This window comes from Anthonomus grandis, chromosome 3, assembly GCF_022605725.1.
Source record: "Anthonomus grandis grandis chromosome 3, icAntGran1.3, whole genome shotgun sequence".
NCBI classification, from domain to species: domain Eukaryota; kingdom Metazoa; phylum Arthropoda; class Insecta; order Coleoptera; family Curculionidae; genus Anthonomus; species Anthonomus grandis.
In genome coordinates, this window is record NC_065548.1 from 22,948,367 (window position 1) to 22,966,213 (window position 17,847).

General features: G+C 30.5%; 1 long non-coding RNA gene across 1 annotated transcript; it reads right to left on the reverse strand.

The window, feature by feature from the left end:
* Positions 1-831: 831 nt before the first annotated feature.
* On the reverse strand, positions 832-14,900 carry LOC126734622 (uncharacterized). The gene is made up of 3 exons (XR_007660131.1): positions 14,653-14,900; positions 1,087-1,188; positions 832-956 (listed from the first exon to the last, which is right to left on the reverse strand). It is a non-coding gene; the product is annotated as an uncharacterized LOC126734622 (long non-coding RNA).
* Positions 14,901-17,847: the final 2,947 nt, after the last annotated feature.

Below are 17,847 nucleotides of genomic sequence, written 5' to 3' on the forward strand. Positions count from 1 at the left end.
AAAATTGCTCAAATTGTTGCAGTACATAAATCTGGAAAAAAATTAACATTCACAAATATTACTGCTTAGTCACTTTGCTTACTACCCAGACAGCACAAACATATTACATGAACATGCCCAGAATATCTAACTAGCATATTCATATACATATGTATACCGTCATAGAGGCTGGAAAAACTAGAACCACTATATTTTTATCAAGAGGTGCCATTTCTAAGTGCCTTCAAGCTTTTATCATAAATTGAATTAAGGATCTTTTTGCGTAATATTCATCTACACAAGATGAGTTGTCCCATTTACTACTCAATAAGAAGATCAAAGATCTTTATTTGAAGATTTGACAAAGGAGATTATGATAAATATATGGTAGGTCCATAATTTCATCAATCTCTTTAAAAGTTATTCCAAGCTACGTTTTTCAACTCAAATACTGTCTGAATTAAAAGTTGTCAAATTGACATCGTTGATGTATTGGCTAGCATAAGCTATTGACATGCTTCTTTCTTATTTTTCTAAATTTAAATTTATAAAGGCTGAATTTCTTATTCTTTTCTTAAAGATAAATTTACTCAAACTACTAAATTTACTAAATCAGGAATCTTTTGCAATAAAAATTGAAAATACCATACAGAGCACAAAAAAAATTAAATGTTACATATTTTCAACTACTGTGAAACAAATTTCATGTTTTATTATTTCTTTCCAAAAAGTGTCACTATTTTAAAGAAAATAACAAAACAAATTTTTTATATATAACTTTTAAATAAAAAATGATCTTAAAAACCTATAAAAAACTATCTAAAACAAAAATCTTTAAAAAATGTAAAAACAGGATTAATTAAACTCATAAAATATTAAAGTGTAAAAAACTAAAAATAAAAAATGTTCAGTCACATTTCTTGTTATTCTATGTGTTTTGTTTTTCTTAGAGCTGGCTTTTAAGAGGATCTTTATTTCTAAAAAAGGAAAAAATATCAATATTAATAATTAATTAAATCAGAATATACAGTTTACAAAAAATAGTGAAAACAGTGAATTAGATAAATCCTTGCATAGGAAATCATAGTATAATAATATCGTACTTACATTCTTTTATTAAAGAGCTCTGATGATTAAAAAAAAATAGCAACCACCAATCTCAAATAATTTTCGTTTCCCACCCTAGATTGAAGATTTGCTTGCAGACATCTAAAAAAATGATTACTTATAGTTAAAAAATAAATGTCGAATTGATTCCAATCACAAGTACAAATAGCTTGTAATTGTATTACTTATACATATTAATAATAATACACTGTTAATAATATAAAGTGTGTAGGTCTAAGGCGTCAGGTCTGCAGTCCGGTAGGTGCAAGACATGTGTATCTTTATTACTTATACAATCATGTTTAAGACTGACACTTGGTGCACTTCTTTTTATTTATACAATCTGCTAAATCCTTCATAAATTCATTGACTTTCGCTTGGTAGCTAAACATGGTAAAGAACCACCAGAATACTTTTTATATTTTTGTAATTGTTGTCCCTAAGACACTTAATAAAATAGAGTAAACCTAATAAGAAAATTAAAAATGTATTCATACAAATAAAATTGTTTAAGACTTCTATGCGCAAATGGCAGTAAACTTGGGTATTTTTAACATGTAATGACCCCTAAAAAAATTTATCACTAAGTAATAGAGTATCATATTCTAATAGCAACAGTTGATCTTGGTATGTTTTATATTTTTTAAATAAAGGACTTTTTCATTATAATAAACAACAAAATGCTTAAAAAATGAGGTTAGATATTTATACTACCTACCAACTTGTTTTTAGATTATGAAGAACTAAAGCACCTTTAATAGATGTTATTCATATCTCACCCACAAACTCCTAAATTAGCAAGAATTTTTATTGCTTCAATATTAAACTAAAGAAAACTTTTAAAAATGAAAAATGATTTATTTACACAACAAAAACATTTATAAGAATGAGGTAAATAGGGAATTCAGATGGATATGTATACACGATGTATCGATGCTATTTGGAATTTCGATGTAGGTATTGGTTTTCTTTTCTGTCTAATTTCTAATAATATAATGTGTAATCCTAATATGAGAATAAATAATGAACGAAGTGTTAGATAATACAAATTTAAGTATCGGATATGAATTCTATTGGTTTACAATATTCAGTGTATCGTGATAATACTATATCGATACGTACTACGAATTTATGTGGATTCCTAAGATCAAATAACAATGGCAGTAAAAAATAAAGCACGTTCTTAACAACACAAAGACCAAAATTAAAAAAAGTGAGGGTCAGTTAACAAACAATAGTACGGAATCGCTGCAGCAGGATTTTGTAAGATTTGTTTACACGACTTAAAACTTTATAAAATATAATAATATGGTTATTTGTTTTTTTTTAAGAAATAAACGAGTTTGAATTGAAAATACTCGTTTATTTCTTAATAGGTAAGTAATAGGTAGTGTAATGGAGCAGAAGAGAGCAGATATAGATATAATAATACTCTAAGCAATAATAATTTTTAAAATAGTATATTAACTGAAAAAACGAAGTACATATCAAATATAGGTACTACTCTCCTTATTAAAAAATACTTTACACTTCAAACTACAAACTTTCTTTTAATGCCGCTAGAATATGTGATAAATATAAGCCAGGAATATTGCTTTTACATATACGATATTTAGGCATATTCGTGGGATATTCCAGATATATTGCAATATATTTCGTCAAATAAGATATAGGTGGCATATTCCACGGATATTGGGTGCCGTCTGGGTAAATTTGAAAAATTTGGTGTTGATGGAGCACTTCTCGGACTTTTGAAAAGTTATCTTAAAGACAGAACTCAATTTGTGGTAATTAATGGCGCAAGATCCAAAAATCAAATTAATTAGGAGTACCTCAAAATTCACACCTGGGTCCCTTACTCTTTAATATTTTTCTTAATGACGTGAGTTAGTGCTTTTCATATACTGTATATGCAGATGATTTATCTAAGAGCTATGAAAAACTTAAGGACTCTTTTTTATCAAGTATATATATAACACGCATAGAGTCTATACAAATAAAATTTATAAATTTTATTAATTACCGTTTTAATAAGCGAAACATTTTTTATAGATTCATTGATAATTTAAAGTCATTTGAAAATATACTTTGATTTAATGTTTATCTATAAAATTGTAAATATAGTTACTTGATAATCTTAATCTCTGTCTACATCATATTTACTTAAACGCCAACCCTTACACCTTACATACAAGGATAACTTTTAGTATTCGAAGATCACAATCAAACTATTCTCTATAGAATAGAGAATTTAACAAAATTAATCAGTTACAATTCGAATTTTTTTATTTAAATTTCACACACGTCTTACCTAAACTAATACTTGTTAGTTTAGGTAAGTCGCTTGGTAATACTGTAGGTATGTCTTATTAGAAATACTTCCTAGACTACTGATTTTTCTTTGTATACTTTGTGCCATTCAGTGATTGGACAGCTACGCCTGTCTGTTCAGTGGAAGTTGAGTGACATGAAAGACCACTAGGATAGCCAGCCAGGCTACCTGATTTTAGCTCAAATGATTTTTTGTAAGGTCATCTAAAATCTCTTGTTTATAAACTTTCATACAATAAGGTTTACTTTATGTTTTTAGGTCTGATTATTCCTATAAGTCTAATTCCTATTATTTCTGATAAGTCTTAAGGCGAAACATGTAACCGTTTCTATCATTTGATCATGGATTATGAGAGAATATTTATATTGGCGTCTTAAAGAGGCTGCAAAATAACCAGTAATTGAGGAAGCTGGCTACTATCCTATTAAAATATAACATTATCCAGGTCTTGAATGTATCTTATAGTAAAAGAGTTTAGAATTATGTTAATGTCCATCGAATCTTTGACCACTGGTCTGGAAAAGTGTTACTACTTCCGGTAATTCCATCAGATGTTATTACTTTCTTGCTATAGTTGTTTTTTAATAAATTTCTAAAAACCACTTTTTATCTCTTTGATATCTGCCTTTTCTTAGACATGATATGATATGCCACTAAGAAAAATTAAATTAATTAATCTAAAAACACGATTTGCTTATCCTCTTCTATCCTTGATCGTAATTAATTATATTACTATAACAACTTATAAATAAGCATGTGAGTTTGCGTTTAAGAGAATATATTTCAAGTAACAAGTTAATTTAAAACTATTTATTTATAAAAAAATAGTTAAAAGTGAAGAAGAATAATATTTGTATCTTTATTTCTTATCATTGTTTCTTTAAAAAATGAAGCTTAGACTATAGATATAATTACAAGTGAATATCAACTCATTTATGTTACTTAAACCTACCTAATATTCAGATAATTTTGCACCCTTATTTAAAAATAATATAAAACACATTAAGCTGAAGCATAACTTAAATGGGTCATATTACGTTTTCCTTTTGTAAATATTACTCATGGATTTACAGTAGGTAAAAATTTAAAAGAAGCAAAACAATAGATATCCTTTGTTTACAAAATACCAGTTTCTAAACCAAACTAAATAAAACATTTTCACATTTCTCTTATTTTTAACAGCTATTTGTTGCACCAAGAAATATCTTGCACACGACTCTCGTCAGCAAAGTAAACAGCTTTATCCAAATAAAACACGATATAACCATTCTTTCCAGAAAAATAGAATAATTGTAATTCAGGAAAGAGACATTCAACTCTTTATTTGTACAAGTCTCGGTCGACAAGTTTATTTAGCTGCTAGGTTGCAGCAAGCATGGATAAAAACGGTTCATAGCAAATCCAACATTAAAAATAAAAAGAAATGGTTATTTTTGAATTAAAAATAAAGTTTATTTATTAATTAGGTTTATCTATTATAATGTCATTGTGTCACAAATAAAATTATCAAAAAAATATCAACAATTTAATTCCAACTAATCTTAATCCAAAAAAAAAATTAAAAAAATCTCATCTCTTTTTATTTTATTGTTCCCTTTTAAACCCAAATGTCCAATTGGACCATAATCCTCTCATAAAACTTAAGGACAATATAAAATTGTAACTGGGGGTGTAAAATAGTTCATTGCCTGTTCAAGGAACGGTTTGTCGAAAATTTACCGTCTGCAATTTATTAAAGAGGATTGCAGATGAGAAGCTCGCTACCCCGGCGCCTTTACCTGGATGCGGTTTTCTGAGCTAATTCTTTATCCTGCAAATCTGGCAATGGTCCAACATTTCATAGGAGAACAGGAGCGTAGACATAATTTAGTTTAATGTAATTAAGTAGCTTCTATTTTGATGTAGTCTAAGAAAGCTATCTGAGCATTTTAATCAGTAAATAGTCTTCATTGAATTTATTTAAAAGGTAAAAAATGTAAACGTGAGGGTGGAGAAAATGTGATTTAGTAGAAAAGGAAAAGCTATTGCATATAAATATTTTGTCGATTACAAAATGAAAGAAATTATATTAAAATAATAGGCAAATGAAAAAAAAATTAAATATCAATTCGTTAAAGTTTATTAATATTTTAAGTAGTAGTGGCGAAAAGTGAGGATAATCAATTTTTGGTATAAGCTTAAGAAATTTACTCAATAAAAAATGATAATGGTTTTATTCAGTTTATTTAAGTTTTATTTTAATAAGTAAGGGAAAATTGAGTTTGTTATTTAAAATTAGATTAATAGATACATTAGATAGTCCAATAAAAAATATTAAAATTCGTAAAATTTGGTACTTGTAAAGTATGCAGTATATAAAAATTCTCAAATGGTTAATTTCACTTTTCGATTTTTATACAGGTTAGAATATAGAAAATATATTTTTGTTGATGGCAATTAAACTATTTGTGTTATCTAGTAAGATTTCCTAAACATTTGTAAATATAAGAAAATATCTTAGTCTATCGATCTTATGCACTTAAATTCTAATTTTTGCATTACTCAAATAAATATAATATCTAAAATGATATTGCTTTTAACTAGGAAAATTGAAGGCACTAATAGTAGTCATTTTTTTAATCTAACGCGATAAATTTCTCATGAAATTGACAGTTCTGTTCTAAATTACTACTAAAGAAGTACTTTGGTGCTAGAGGATACTAGGACTAATGCAGCTATAAAGTTTTTGTAAAAAGTAAGAAATTTTATTTAAAGCATTGTGTATGTATAATAGACCAGGCCAAGTCCAAGAATAAGTGGCAGAATTCAATAACGCAACACCAATATAAAGAGAAATGAATGTAGTGAGAGAAACGGATAAGAGAGCGATAACACAGAAGCAGTAAACAATTTGACGATGTAAAATGTAATGAAGAATGTTGAAGAAGGCTAGAAAAATGGAGGTTCGTAAGGACGACTTCCGTGTCATCATTCACCTAGTCAATACGTAGTAGTTCTTTGCCCTTTTGTATCCTTGGTTTACTGTTCTAGACCGTTTCCTACCCCTTATGGTTGGTATCTGAACCTGTTCACGCCGGTAGCCAAGCCGGATAATGCCGGATGCATCGTGAAAGAGAAGTCAACATTTAAGCATTAAATTGTGTGAAATTAATAACTCTAAAGGGGTTTAACGTTCTTAAGCGGCCGTCGCACAGATGCCGGTTTATTGTAATTGAGAAGAAGAAGAAGAAGAAGAAGTCATTAAGATAACTACAATTAAATACAAATGAAATTAGAATAAACAAATGAAAGGGAAAAAACTAATGAAGAGAAAAACACGAAAAGAAAACAAAAAATGTCAAAGAAAAGAACGTGATAAAAATAGTTATCGCCAACTGTATTTAAACTTTCACGAAAGAATTGACTAGAATTAAAATTTAGGAGAAAGACCTTATTAACAAATACATCAGGTAATAAAACTGAAATGAAAAAAAAAGATGCAACCAACATGGAAGATGGAAGAACTGAATAAAAAGTCCTAATAAATATAATTATTAATACATTAACTGTATTTACTGAAAACAGACTAGCATAGTATCAGCTGACTTTAGAGCAAACATAAACAAGTTCAAAAACAGATTAGTTATTTGCACTGCTACAGGTGCTAAAAAAGGTAGGGAATTAAACAATCCCAAACACAACCTATACATAGATTTTCAACAAGCATACGATGGAATAAAGAGAAACTAAATGTGAAATGCGAAGTTTTTGATAGCGTGAATTCGGATGACGCAAGTGTGGATGACCATATAGTATAATAATAATTATTATTATTAACAATAAATTATTACAAATAAAGAAGTTTAAGCAAGCCTCCTATCTTAATTTTGAATTTGGTATTAGATCAAATAGAAACAGAACAAAAACAAAAGTAAATTAGTTTGTTGATTGAACTATTCTCTTCATCTTAGCTCTGAAAAGAAGAGCACGTAAAGTTTTTTAAGTTCGGCAGGAACTTTGTTAAAATATTTAAAAATAGAAGTGAGGAAATCATATTTTTGTGTCTTAAGTCTAAGTTATGTGTGTCATATCTAAATCGGACTTTTTGATACAAATATAAAGGAAGTTTCTTGAAAAATTATGACACAGAACCAAATTATGAAGTAACCTTCTTTCAAACATATTAACTCAGCCTATTTCTCTCCGTTTTGCATTTACTCCTTTGTCATATTTTCTTATTTCGTTAACTAAACGAACATAACAATCTTATATTAATTGTATCCGCCTTTTTTCCATCTTTATCAACCATGGCCCGTGAGCAACAAAACTGAGCAACAAAAATCAAAATGCGAGACGACCAACGAGTCGCAGAGGATCCTTTTTATACAATGATTTATGTGTTTAGAGAATCTAAGATCGGATCAATTAATAAACCCAAATTATTGTAGGTATCATGGTATAATAAAATTTCGTTATTTATCTGGAAGTTGAGGAGATGTGATAATCTCTTCCTAACAGTTCTCGTTGAAAACTGTAAGGCTTGACATTTTTTTGAATTCCAAACAATGGTTTAAAGAGGTGTAAGTTAGTAATTGGATATCAATATTTATTTTGCTATTTGCTTCAGCTACGTTTTTAAATGTAAATGAAATATAAATTTGTGTATCGTCTTCATACTGATGTACTGTGACAAACTTGAGCTTTAAAGTTAGTTGGGATGTGTACAGGCAAAAGTCAAAGTCCAAGTCAAAAAAGTTTATTTCCAAAAAAATAGTTATAAATATAATTAGCTACATGAAAAAAAAAATTGACAATTTTTGGTAAAAAGAACTGCTTCGCGATTATATAATACCGATAGCGTAATTTGCGTGAAACAGGCCTTGAAAACATTATAAATAAACACAAAAAAAATCCTAATTAACCTAAAAAAAAAACAAAACTAAAACTAAAAAGGGCAGAAACAAAAAATGGCAAAGCAATTTGGCTGGCATGCGACGGAAGGTAACAAGAATAGACAAAAGAGAACCACAAAAGAAAGATTGAATAGGCCAGCTTATCTTTGGTCTTAGTTGATTATGCAGTTTATACTACTAGGTATCTACTACTAGTCATACTACTAGGCATCTCGTTGGGAGTCGAGAAGAATATGTTTAATCTTGGTGTAAAATTTATTAAGTGACAAATCTTTAATATTATTTGGCAAGTTATTCCACATTGTAACTCCGACAACCGAAAATGACTTGTGGAAGTTACTTGTTCTATGTTGAGGTATCCTAAAATTCAATCATACATTACGAGTATTGTGTAAATGCGAGAGAGTAGTAAATAACTTATTTAAATAAGGGGGGTTGACCCGACTTTTCTATTTTATATACAGGGTGTCCGGAAAGTCAACAATAATACTGAAGAGGCTGATGGAGCAACTCATAAGCACCCAGAAAAACATAAAATGACCTTAGTAAAAAATCGACGGTTTTCGAGATATTGGCACTTTAGTGGAAGTCGCCAAAATCCTACTCTTGGATCAGATTTTCGATTGTCACGCCTTAAAAATAGATATTTTTTAGAATCTCTTTTTAGCTATGCAACACTGAATAGCCATTTTACTGATTAAAGAGAAACATTAAACTAAACGGCCAAAAAATTTAATAAGAAATCTATTCTAAAATAAAGTATTACTTATCTTTATTTTTTAAACTTTGAATTTGATCGCTCATACTAGACCAAAAAATTGTACGGCAACCCGGCTAATACCTTAAAAAGTTTGCTCAGTTATTTTAATTTTAAAATTACCCAATATGTTTTAAAAAAAGCTTTACTGTTTTTGTGATAGAGTGAAAAATAAACCTAATCTACCTCATGAAAAAAATAAAACAAATTTATAATTATGTTATGTTCAAAATTTTTTTTTATTTAACTTAAAAAAAAAATTAAAAATCAAATAATATGTTCGAACTGTCTACCACCAACGCGAATGCAGGCATGGTATCTTTTAATAAATGACCTATTGATCCATCTTGCATTCCTGGCAGCGTTAAGATCTTGGGCTGCATCATTTATTCGCTGCCGTAATTCAGCAATATTATTTATTGGTCTTGCATAAACCTTTTTTTTTTATGCAACCCCAGTAAAAAAAATCGAGGGGGTTTAGGTCTGGACACCTGGGAGGCAATAAAATTGGACCAAGTCGGCCGATCCATCTGTTGGGGTATGTTTGGTTTAAATACCGACGAACTTCATGGGCATAATGTGCCGGGCAACCATAATTTTGGAACCACATTATTCGGTGACTGGTCAAAGGAACATCTTCTAAAAGAATTGGTAGATTGTTTCGACAAAAATCTAAATAAGCCTGCTAGTTCAAATTTTCTGGTAATTCGAATGGGCCAATTACACGTCCGTTCAAGATACCGGTCCACAAGTTTACTTTAAATTGGTACTGTGACCTTTCTTCTCGAATAGAGTGGGAATTTTCCAACGCATAAGTGTGATAATTGTGCATGTTCATAAAGCCATCCTTTTTATATGTACTCTCATCCGACCACAGTATATTATTTAAAAAATTCGGATTCTCTTGATTTTTTTGCACCATTCTGCGGCAAAATAGTAGGCGTGGTTTGTAGTCTCGAGGCAGTAGGCTTTGCACTTGTTGAACATGATAAGAGTGATATTGAAATCGCCTAGTGATGTCGTTTACTACCGATTTCGGTATCTCTGTTCTTCTTTCGATTGCTCGTGCCGAAGTAGTCGGATCATTTTCAATTTCTTCTAAAACTTGATCAACATAATCAATACGAGGTCTTCCCTCTTGAACAGGAGCATGAGGCATTTTGCCTTCGGAATATGAGCGGTGAACATTAATAAATACACGATAGTCAGGATATCGGGCTAGATTCGGATATCTTTCTTGATAAAGATTAGATGCTGCTAGAGCATTTCCTTTGCATTCACCATAAATGAGATGCATGTTTGCATATTCTTGGGCGGTATACGGCAAGGGCATAATAAATGATTAACCAATAAAACAAACAGCTCAAAGAACACAGTCCACAGGAAAATGAACTCAAAAATAAATCCAAAGCAAAAGGTAACAAAAACGTTAGGATACAAGCAAAAAAGTAGTTAGTCCACGGAATACTGTAAACAAACTAAATTCCAAAAATGTTTGTTGTTTATTACTATGGTGATAAGAATTTCCTTCGCTCTTGATTTTTTTAATTTTTAAGTTAAATAAAAACATTTTAAACATAACTTAAAAATTTGTTTAATTTTTTTACAATGATATCATAAGGTGAATTAGGGTTATTTTTTAATATAACACAATAATAGTAAACTGTAAAAAATATTTAGGTAATTTTAAAAAGTAGATTAAATGAGCAAGGTTTTTAAGGTATTAGCCAGGTTGCCGTACATTTTTTTTTGGTCTAGTATGAGCGGTCAAATTCAAAGTTTAAAAAATAAAAATAAGTAATACTTTATTTTAGAATAGATTTCTTATTAAATTTTTTGGCCGTTTAGTTTAATGTTTGTCTTTGATCAGTAAAATGGCTATTCAGTGTTGCCTAGCTAAAAAGAGATTCTAAAAAATACCTATTTTTAGGGCGTGACAATCGAAAATCTGATCCAAGAGTAGGATTTTGGTGACTTCCACCAAAGTGCCAATATCTCGAAAACCATCGATTTTTTACTAAGGTCATTTTATGTTTTTCTGGGTGCTTATGAGTTGCTCCATCAGCCCCTTCAGTATTATCGTTGACTTTCCGGACACCCTGTATAAAGGCATATATGTGTAATTTTCTTCTCCTTTCCATATTTAAAATAAAATTTATGTTTAAATAAGGTGTGATATGCTGCCGATAGGCAGCGCTATAAGAAAAGCTATTTTGCAGTGTTTGTATAGATCTAGATAGCTCAGATGTTATAGAATTAGAATATACGATATCACCATAGTCCAAAAGTCGAGTAAGGAGAGAATAAGGCCATTGCAGAGATAATATTTGGTTTTACTCTTTAAGACATTTTTAAATCTGTACTAAGACGCATATAGCCTATATTTAATTTGTTCTTAATGTGTGTCTCAAAACAAAAGTTAGAATCTAAAGTCAATCCTAATATTTTCATTTCATTGACAACTGGAATTTTTTTTCCATTAATCTCAATATTTATAATTTCATATAAGTGTCTCAGAATTCCTGACTTACAGCCATATAAAATGATGTTAGATTTAGCAGGGTTAGTTTTTAAGTTATGCTCATTGGAATAATTAACTATGTTTAGTATATCCGATTTAATTTTTTGCTCAGAAATATTAAAATTTAAAAAATTTAATGGCATGTATACCTGAGAATCATCAGCATATTATTGTAATTTACAATGTTCAATACAGTTATGCATATCCGCAACATAAATCGAAAATAAAAGACGGCCCAATATGGAGCCCTGAGGAACACCAACTTCCAAGGCAAGATACCTTGGGTGCTTCAAAACTTCCATTGTTGGTTTTTAACAACACCGAATGTGATCTATTTTTAAGATAGGAATCAAAAAAAGAAACTATAGATTCGGAACAACCAAAATATCCCAACTATGCAAGGAGCATTGAGTGATTTATAGTATCAAATGCTTTGTTAAAATCAAGCACCGCCATGCAAGTACTTTGTTTATGTTCTTCGTTAAGTCTTATATTATCTAACATTCCCACCAGACTAGTAGTTGTACTATAATTCGTCCTAAATCCCGATTGCGTATCTGGAAGTATACCAAATGAGCTAACAAAATTATAAAGTTGTTGGTGAATATGCTTTTTTAGAATTTTAGAAACTACTGATAAAATATTTATAGGCCTTATGTCTTTAAGTTCTTTTAGATTAGAGATTTTTGAAATTTGAAATGGGTCTTATAAGTGCTTTTTTCCAGATATCAGGATATACATTTGTAAGAATGCCAGTATTTAAAATGTTTAGAAGTGGTTTTTTACAAAAAGGTAGGCAAAGCTTGATATCATTTATACAAAGTCCGTCAGCTCCTATAGCATTTGATTTTATGGTCTTAATTTTACTGTTAACCCTTTCTTCATCAAGAAGACTTAAATTTAATTCTTGAATACTATTATTCCATTTATTTTCATTGTAAAAATTTAATTTGGTTTGTGATATATTATTGTTAATTTGGTTAACGCATTGAGAAAAATAATTATTTAGGGCTTCTAGATTACTAAAATTACAAGGCAAATCGGTATTCTTTGATTTAGTTAGATGTAGCTTATTAGCATTTATCCAAAAATCACGATTTTTTTTGTAGAAAGTGTGTTCAAATATGATATTTTTTCCCGCTGAATAGCATGTTTTGTATAGTTTCACAATTGCTTATAATAGTTTAAATTTAACTCAGTTTTATTTTTTTTATATTTTCGCAGTGCTTTACCTCGGAGCTTCATAAGCAATTTAATATTGTCCAGGGAATAAATGGTTTATTTTTAATAGTTTTAGTCTTAATTGGCGCATGTTTGTCAACTAAACAAAGTATATTGTTGTTAAAAGCCACAAGTTTATCGTTAACGGAATTTAGGTAATAGATACTGTCCTAATTAAGTCTTAAAGCATCATGTTCAAATAAATCCGTATTAATAACTCTATAATTCCCACATTTCATTTTAAAATGTCTCTCTTTACTTTTAGGAAACTCAAGACAACAGGATACTAAGTTGTGATCACTAATGGTTTGTGGCAAAGACAACGAACCAACACCATTTATTGGGAAATGTTTACTTATAATAATGACATCAAGTAGGGTACTTGTATTGTTAGATATATTCCATCTTGTAGGCTCAATTATTACTTGATTTAAATCAAATGTATTTAAGAGCGCTAAAAATCTGTCAGAAAGTCTACACTTCTTTAGTAAATTAATATTAATATCCCCCATAAAAACCACATGATCAAATAAAGGAACAATATTTGTAAATAGATCCTCAAGGGAATCAAAAAAACTGTTAATATCTGATGAAGGTGGTCGATATATCAGGGTAAACAAAATATGTTTGCTAGAAATCTGAGTTTTTATGCTTAAGAATTCGAAGTTCTGTGGCGGGTTGTGAATATGATAAGCTTCAAAATTATTATATTTTTTAACATAAAAACTGACCTCACCGCCACGCCCTAATCGATCTTTCCTGACAAAATTATAACCCTCAATTTGATGTGCCAAGTTATCAGTATGAGCCGTCAACCAGGTCTCAGTCAATCCCAAAATGTCAAAATTATTATCAGTTATATAATTTACAAATTCACCGAATCCAGTATTAAGGGACCGAATATTGAGATGACCACATAAAAACTTATTATTGGATTGTAATAATTGATGCATATTAAGACCAAACTGGCCATTTCCGCCATTATCATCCATTACAAAAAACAAAATTGTTCCTATTACCCTCCGTCAGCACCCCACGCCAATGCCATGCCCCCGAAAAATAACTAGCTAACCTAGCCGTATCCATAAAAGATAAAACTAAGAATAACATAAAAAAAAGTTGCAACCACACATAAAACTATGCTAGGCATATGTATATAAAAAAATAAACAAAAATGAAATTAAATCCCTAATAGATTCGGGTATTCCGAATATGAATTTAGTTTGTATATAACCCACTAAAAATGTTAAGCTTCAACCTTATAAACTAGTAACTGTATTATATTTTCTTTTCAACAACAGCCTTCTTACTATGCTACTTACTATGCTATTAAAAAGGATCTGAAAGAAAATACAAAGCAAAAGCCCAGTACTCAGGAGTTGCCCAGTGAAAATGAAGCCCTGGTAACTCTTAACAAAAAGTTTCAGGATTTTGAGCAATTTAAGTCAACTAAAAACTGACGTTATTAACCTCAAAGCTGTGATGGGAAAACCTACAAGTACACCTAACCTCAACCAGAACAGCTTGCTTATTCACGGTATCGAGGAAAAGCCAAACATGGATTTACAGTCATATATAATTAAATTGTTTAGTAAGATAGGCATCAGTATGGCTAAAAATAATTCAAAAAAGTAGTCCATTTTTCTCAAAGAGACCTCTTGATAATAAAAATTCAGAGAATAGAGGGACACAAAGTCAATGGTCTCAAAAGATGTTTATTTTAAAAAATGATTACACGTGTTTCGCCCTAAGGCATCGTCAGATCTAAAAGAAAACAGAAAGCAACCCTAGTACAAAAACAACAATGCATAGACACAAATTACAATATGGAGATTTGACTTACTGGTAAAGCTATAGGATTAACACCACAAACATTCAAGTTAAAACAAAAATAAATACATACAAAATAAAAATAATGTTGACGTTCACATTAATTTCGGTGTCAAAACTAATTAAATAAAAGTAAACAAAACAAGCAGAGTGAGGTTAAGTTGAACGGGAGAACGGAAAAAAAGCAAAAAATAAAATAAAAAATAAAAAGTGAAATATGACTTGGTCGAGAAATGAACCAGCGACCATCGGGTTCGTAGGCAAGCGCTTAACTTACGTGCTATCCAGGTCATTATTTTTTATTTTATTTTTTGCTTTTTTTCCGTTCTCCCGTTCAACTTAACCTCACTCTGCTTGTTTTGTTTACTTTTATTTAATTAGTTTTGACACCGAAATAAATGTGAACGTCAACATTATTTTTATTTTGTATGTATTTATTTTTGTTTTAACTTGAATGTTTGTGGTGTTAATCCTATAGCTTTACCAGTAAGTCAAATCTCTATATTGTAATTTGTGTCTATGCATTGTTGTTTTTGTACTAGGGTTGCTTTCTGTTTTCTTTTAGATCTGACGATGCCTTAGGGCGAAACACGTGTAATCATTTTTTAAAATAAACATCTTTTTAGACCATTGACTTTGTGTCCCTCTATTCTCTGAATTTTTATTATCAAGAGGTCTCTTTGAGAAAAATGGACTACTTTTTTGAATTATTTTTAGCCATACTGATGCCTATCTTACTAAACAATTTAATTATATATGACTGTAAATCCATGTTTGGCTTTTCCTCGATACCGTGAATAAGCAAGCTGTTCTGGTTGAGGTTAGGTGTACTTGTAGGTTTTCCCATCACAGCTTTGAGGTTAATAACGTCAGTTTTTAGTTGACTTAAATTGCTCAAAATCCTGAAACTTTTTGTTAAGAGTTACCAGGGCTTCATTTTCACTGGGCAACTCCTGAGTACTGGGCTTTTGCTTTGTATTTTCTTTCAGATCCTTTTTGAATCCCTTGAGCTCAGCGGTGAACTTGGCAGCCATTTCCATTTTCCTCGATTCGATCATTAAGTCTTTTAACGTCGGCCACTGGTTCAGAAATGTTCAGAAATGTTCAAGGTTCTTTGCAGAAAAATTGAAATTAAACGGAACCCGACGGTAATACGCGCTACCTTGTCTGCAGCGCCATCTCACCATGAGGAAAGAAAAGGGGAAAAGAATAGGGGACCCAGAATAGATCTCTAAGGCACACCGTGTTCAATATTTAAGTATTCGGACTGAGTACCATTTACCTTCACCGACTGCCATCTATCAGCCAGGTAATTGCCAATAAGCCGACAGGCACTGTTACTGAAATCAACACATGACAAAATAGTTAGCAGCAACTCGTGCTTCATTCTGTGAAAGGCCTTCGAGTAGTCCAGGAAGATCAAAGCAGTAATTTTTCCGCGGTCGGATGCTTCAATTTCATAGATTACCTTCAACAGGGAAGTCTCGCAACTGTGATCTTTTCTAAACCCAGACTGAAAAGCAAGGAGTAGACTGTTTTCCTGTACATGCAGGTTTATTTTTTTCTTCCAAAAACGTTCGACAGGTCGGTAGGATGCTGACAAGCCGTAGATCACTCAAGTTTTTCGGACAAGCGACCTTAGGCAGAGAATACAGGAATAATCGTTCCAGAACTCATCAAATGTGAGTCTTTCAATGCTGTAATTAGCAATACATGTTACATATGGCAAAATAATTGGCCAACGTTTTAATAACATCGACCAGACTATACCATCTGTTTCCACAGTTTCACTCGAATTTCATTGACAGAAGTGCCGCGCGTATGGCATCAATATTTGCTAGCTGAAACTCCAAATCAGTAACACCAGGCTTTTTATAGAACTTATAGAAATCTAAAGTATCAAAGTTGGGTGTGAAATGGGTTACTGACTTAACAAAATAGTTAATAATGACTTTTGCATTCCTAAGCTGTTTAGGAATATTTTTATTAGCACCTGTATGGACATTTAAGCCTCTCAAATTTTTCCAATTTTTCTTAAGGTCTTTTTTTAACTATTCTGGAGACAGACCTTTTTTTCATTTGCAATAGCAGTTGTTACATATTTTCTAAAGTACCGATAATAATTCCAGGCCGGAGGCGACTTTTTTCTTTTATAATGACGATGACTGTAATGTAATGAAACTCCGTGATACGGAGTTTCATTACATGTTTAACATTCAGCGTCAACCAGGGTACTCTTTTCTTTGCTATTCGTGCATTATTTAGAGGTGCATACAAATTAAATCAATTAATAAACATGTTTACCTTTTCATCAACAGAAGGTAAATAAGTTGTTAAATGGGAGACTTTGATAAAATGCATCTATGTCATAGTTTTTCAAGTCCCAATAGGATACAGAAAATATTTAAGCTTTCCAATAAATAAATTTAGCTCGCGCTAAATTAGAAAATAATCAGCGACCACAACCGAGAGGCGACTCCACTGTTTGTTAAAATATCCAAGTTAAAGAACTAAGAACAACGTCTAAAAGCGCTTGTTTTCTAATGGGTTCATTTATAGTTTGATATAATTCACATATCTGTAACAGCGAGTTAAACCTTTCAGGAAAAGCAGAATTGAAATTTAGGGGGAGGGAATTTTAAATTGAGATCTGCTTGACATATCAAACAATCACTTGAAACTAAAATCCTAGAGATATTCAACACAAATTTACTTAGAAATTGTTTGTGAATAGTAAATCCTGGTGCTCTGTAAAAGACTCCAATAATAGCTTTTATAGTACCAATTTTAAATTCAACATAAAGTTGCTCGGAGAAGTGTGTCTTCATATCGTTAATAGTTAAAAATTTAATCATTAATCAAAATTTAATCATCATTATTACGTGTGTAAAGAAGATCTCCTCCGCCTTGGGACTGACGGTCTGATCTAATCACCTTATATCCATCTTTATTTACCACTGCATCCCAAATTACATTACATCAAAAATTGCGAAGGTATCGTAATTATTATTAAGAATACAATATTTTAAAGTATTTTTATTATCAATAGATCGGGCATTAACATGACCTACTTTAATGCGCTTATTTTTATTTCCTGCCATTAACTTTTAATTTAAATAATAATTATAAAATCTTAGAGTTTCATATTCAAGTCAGTTAATTTTATAATCTGTTTATTTATTATTTTAAACTGTCCATCTAGGTCATT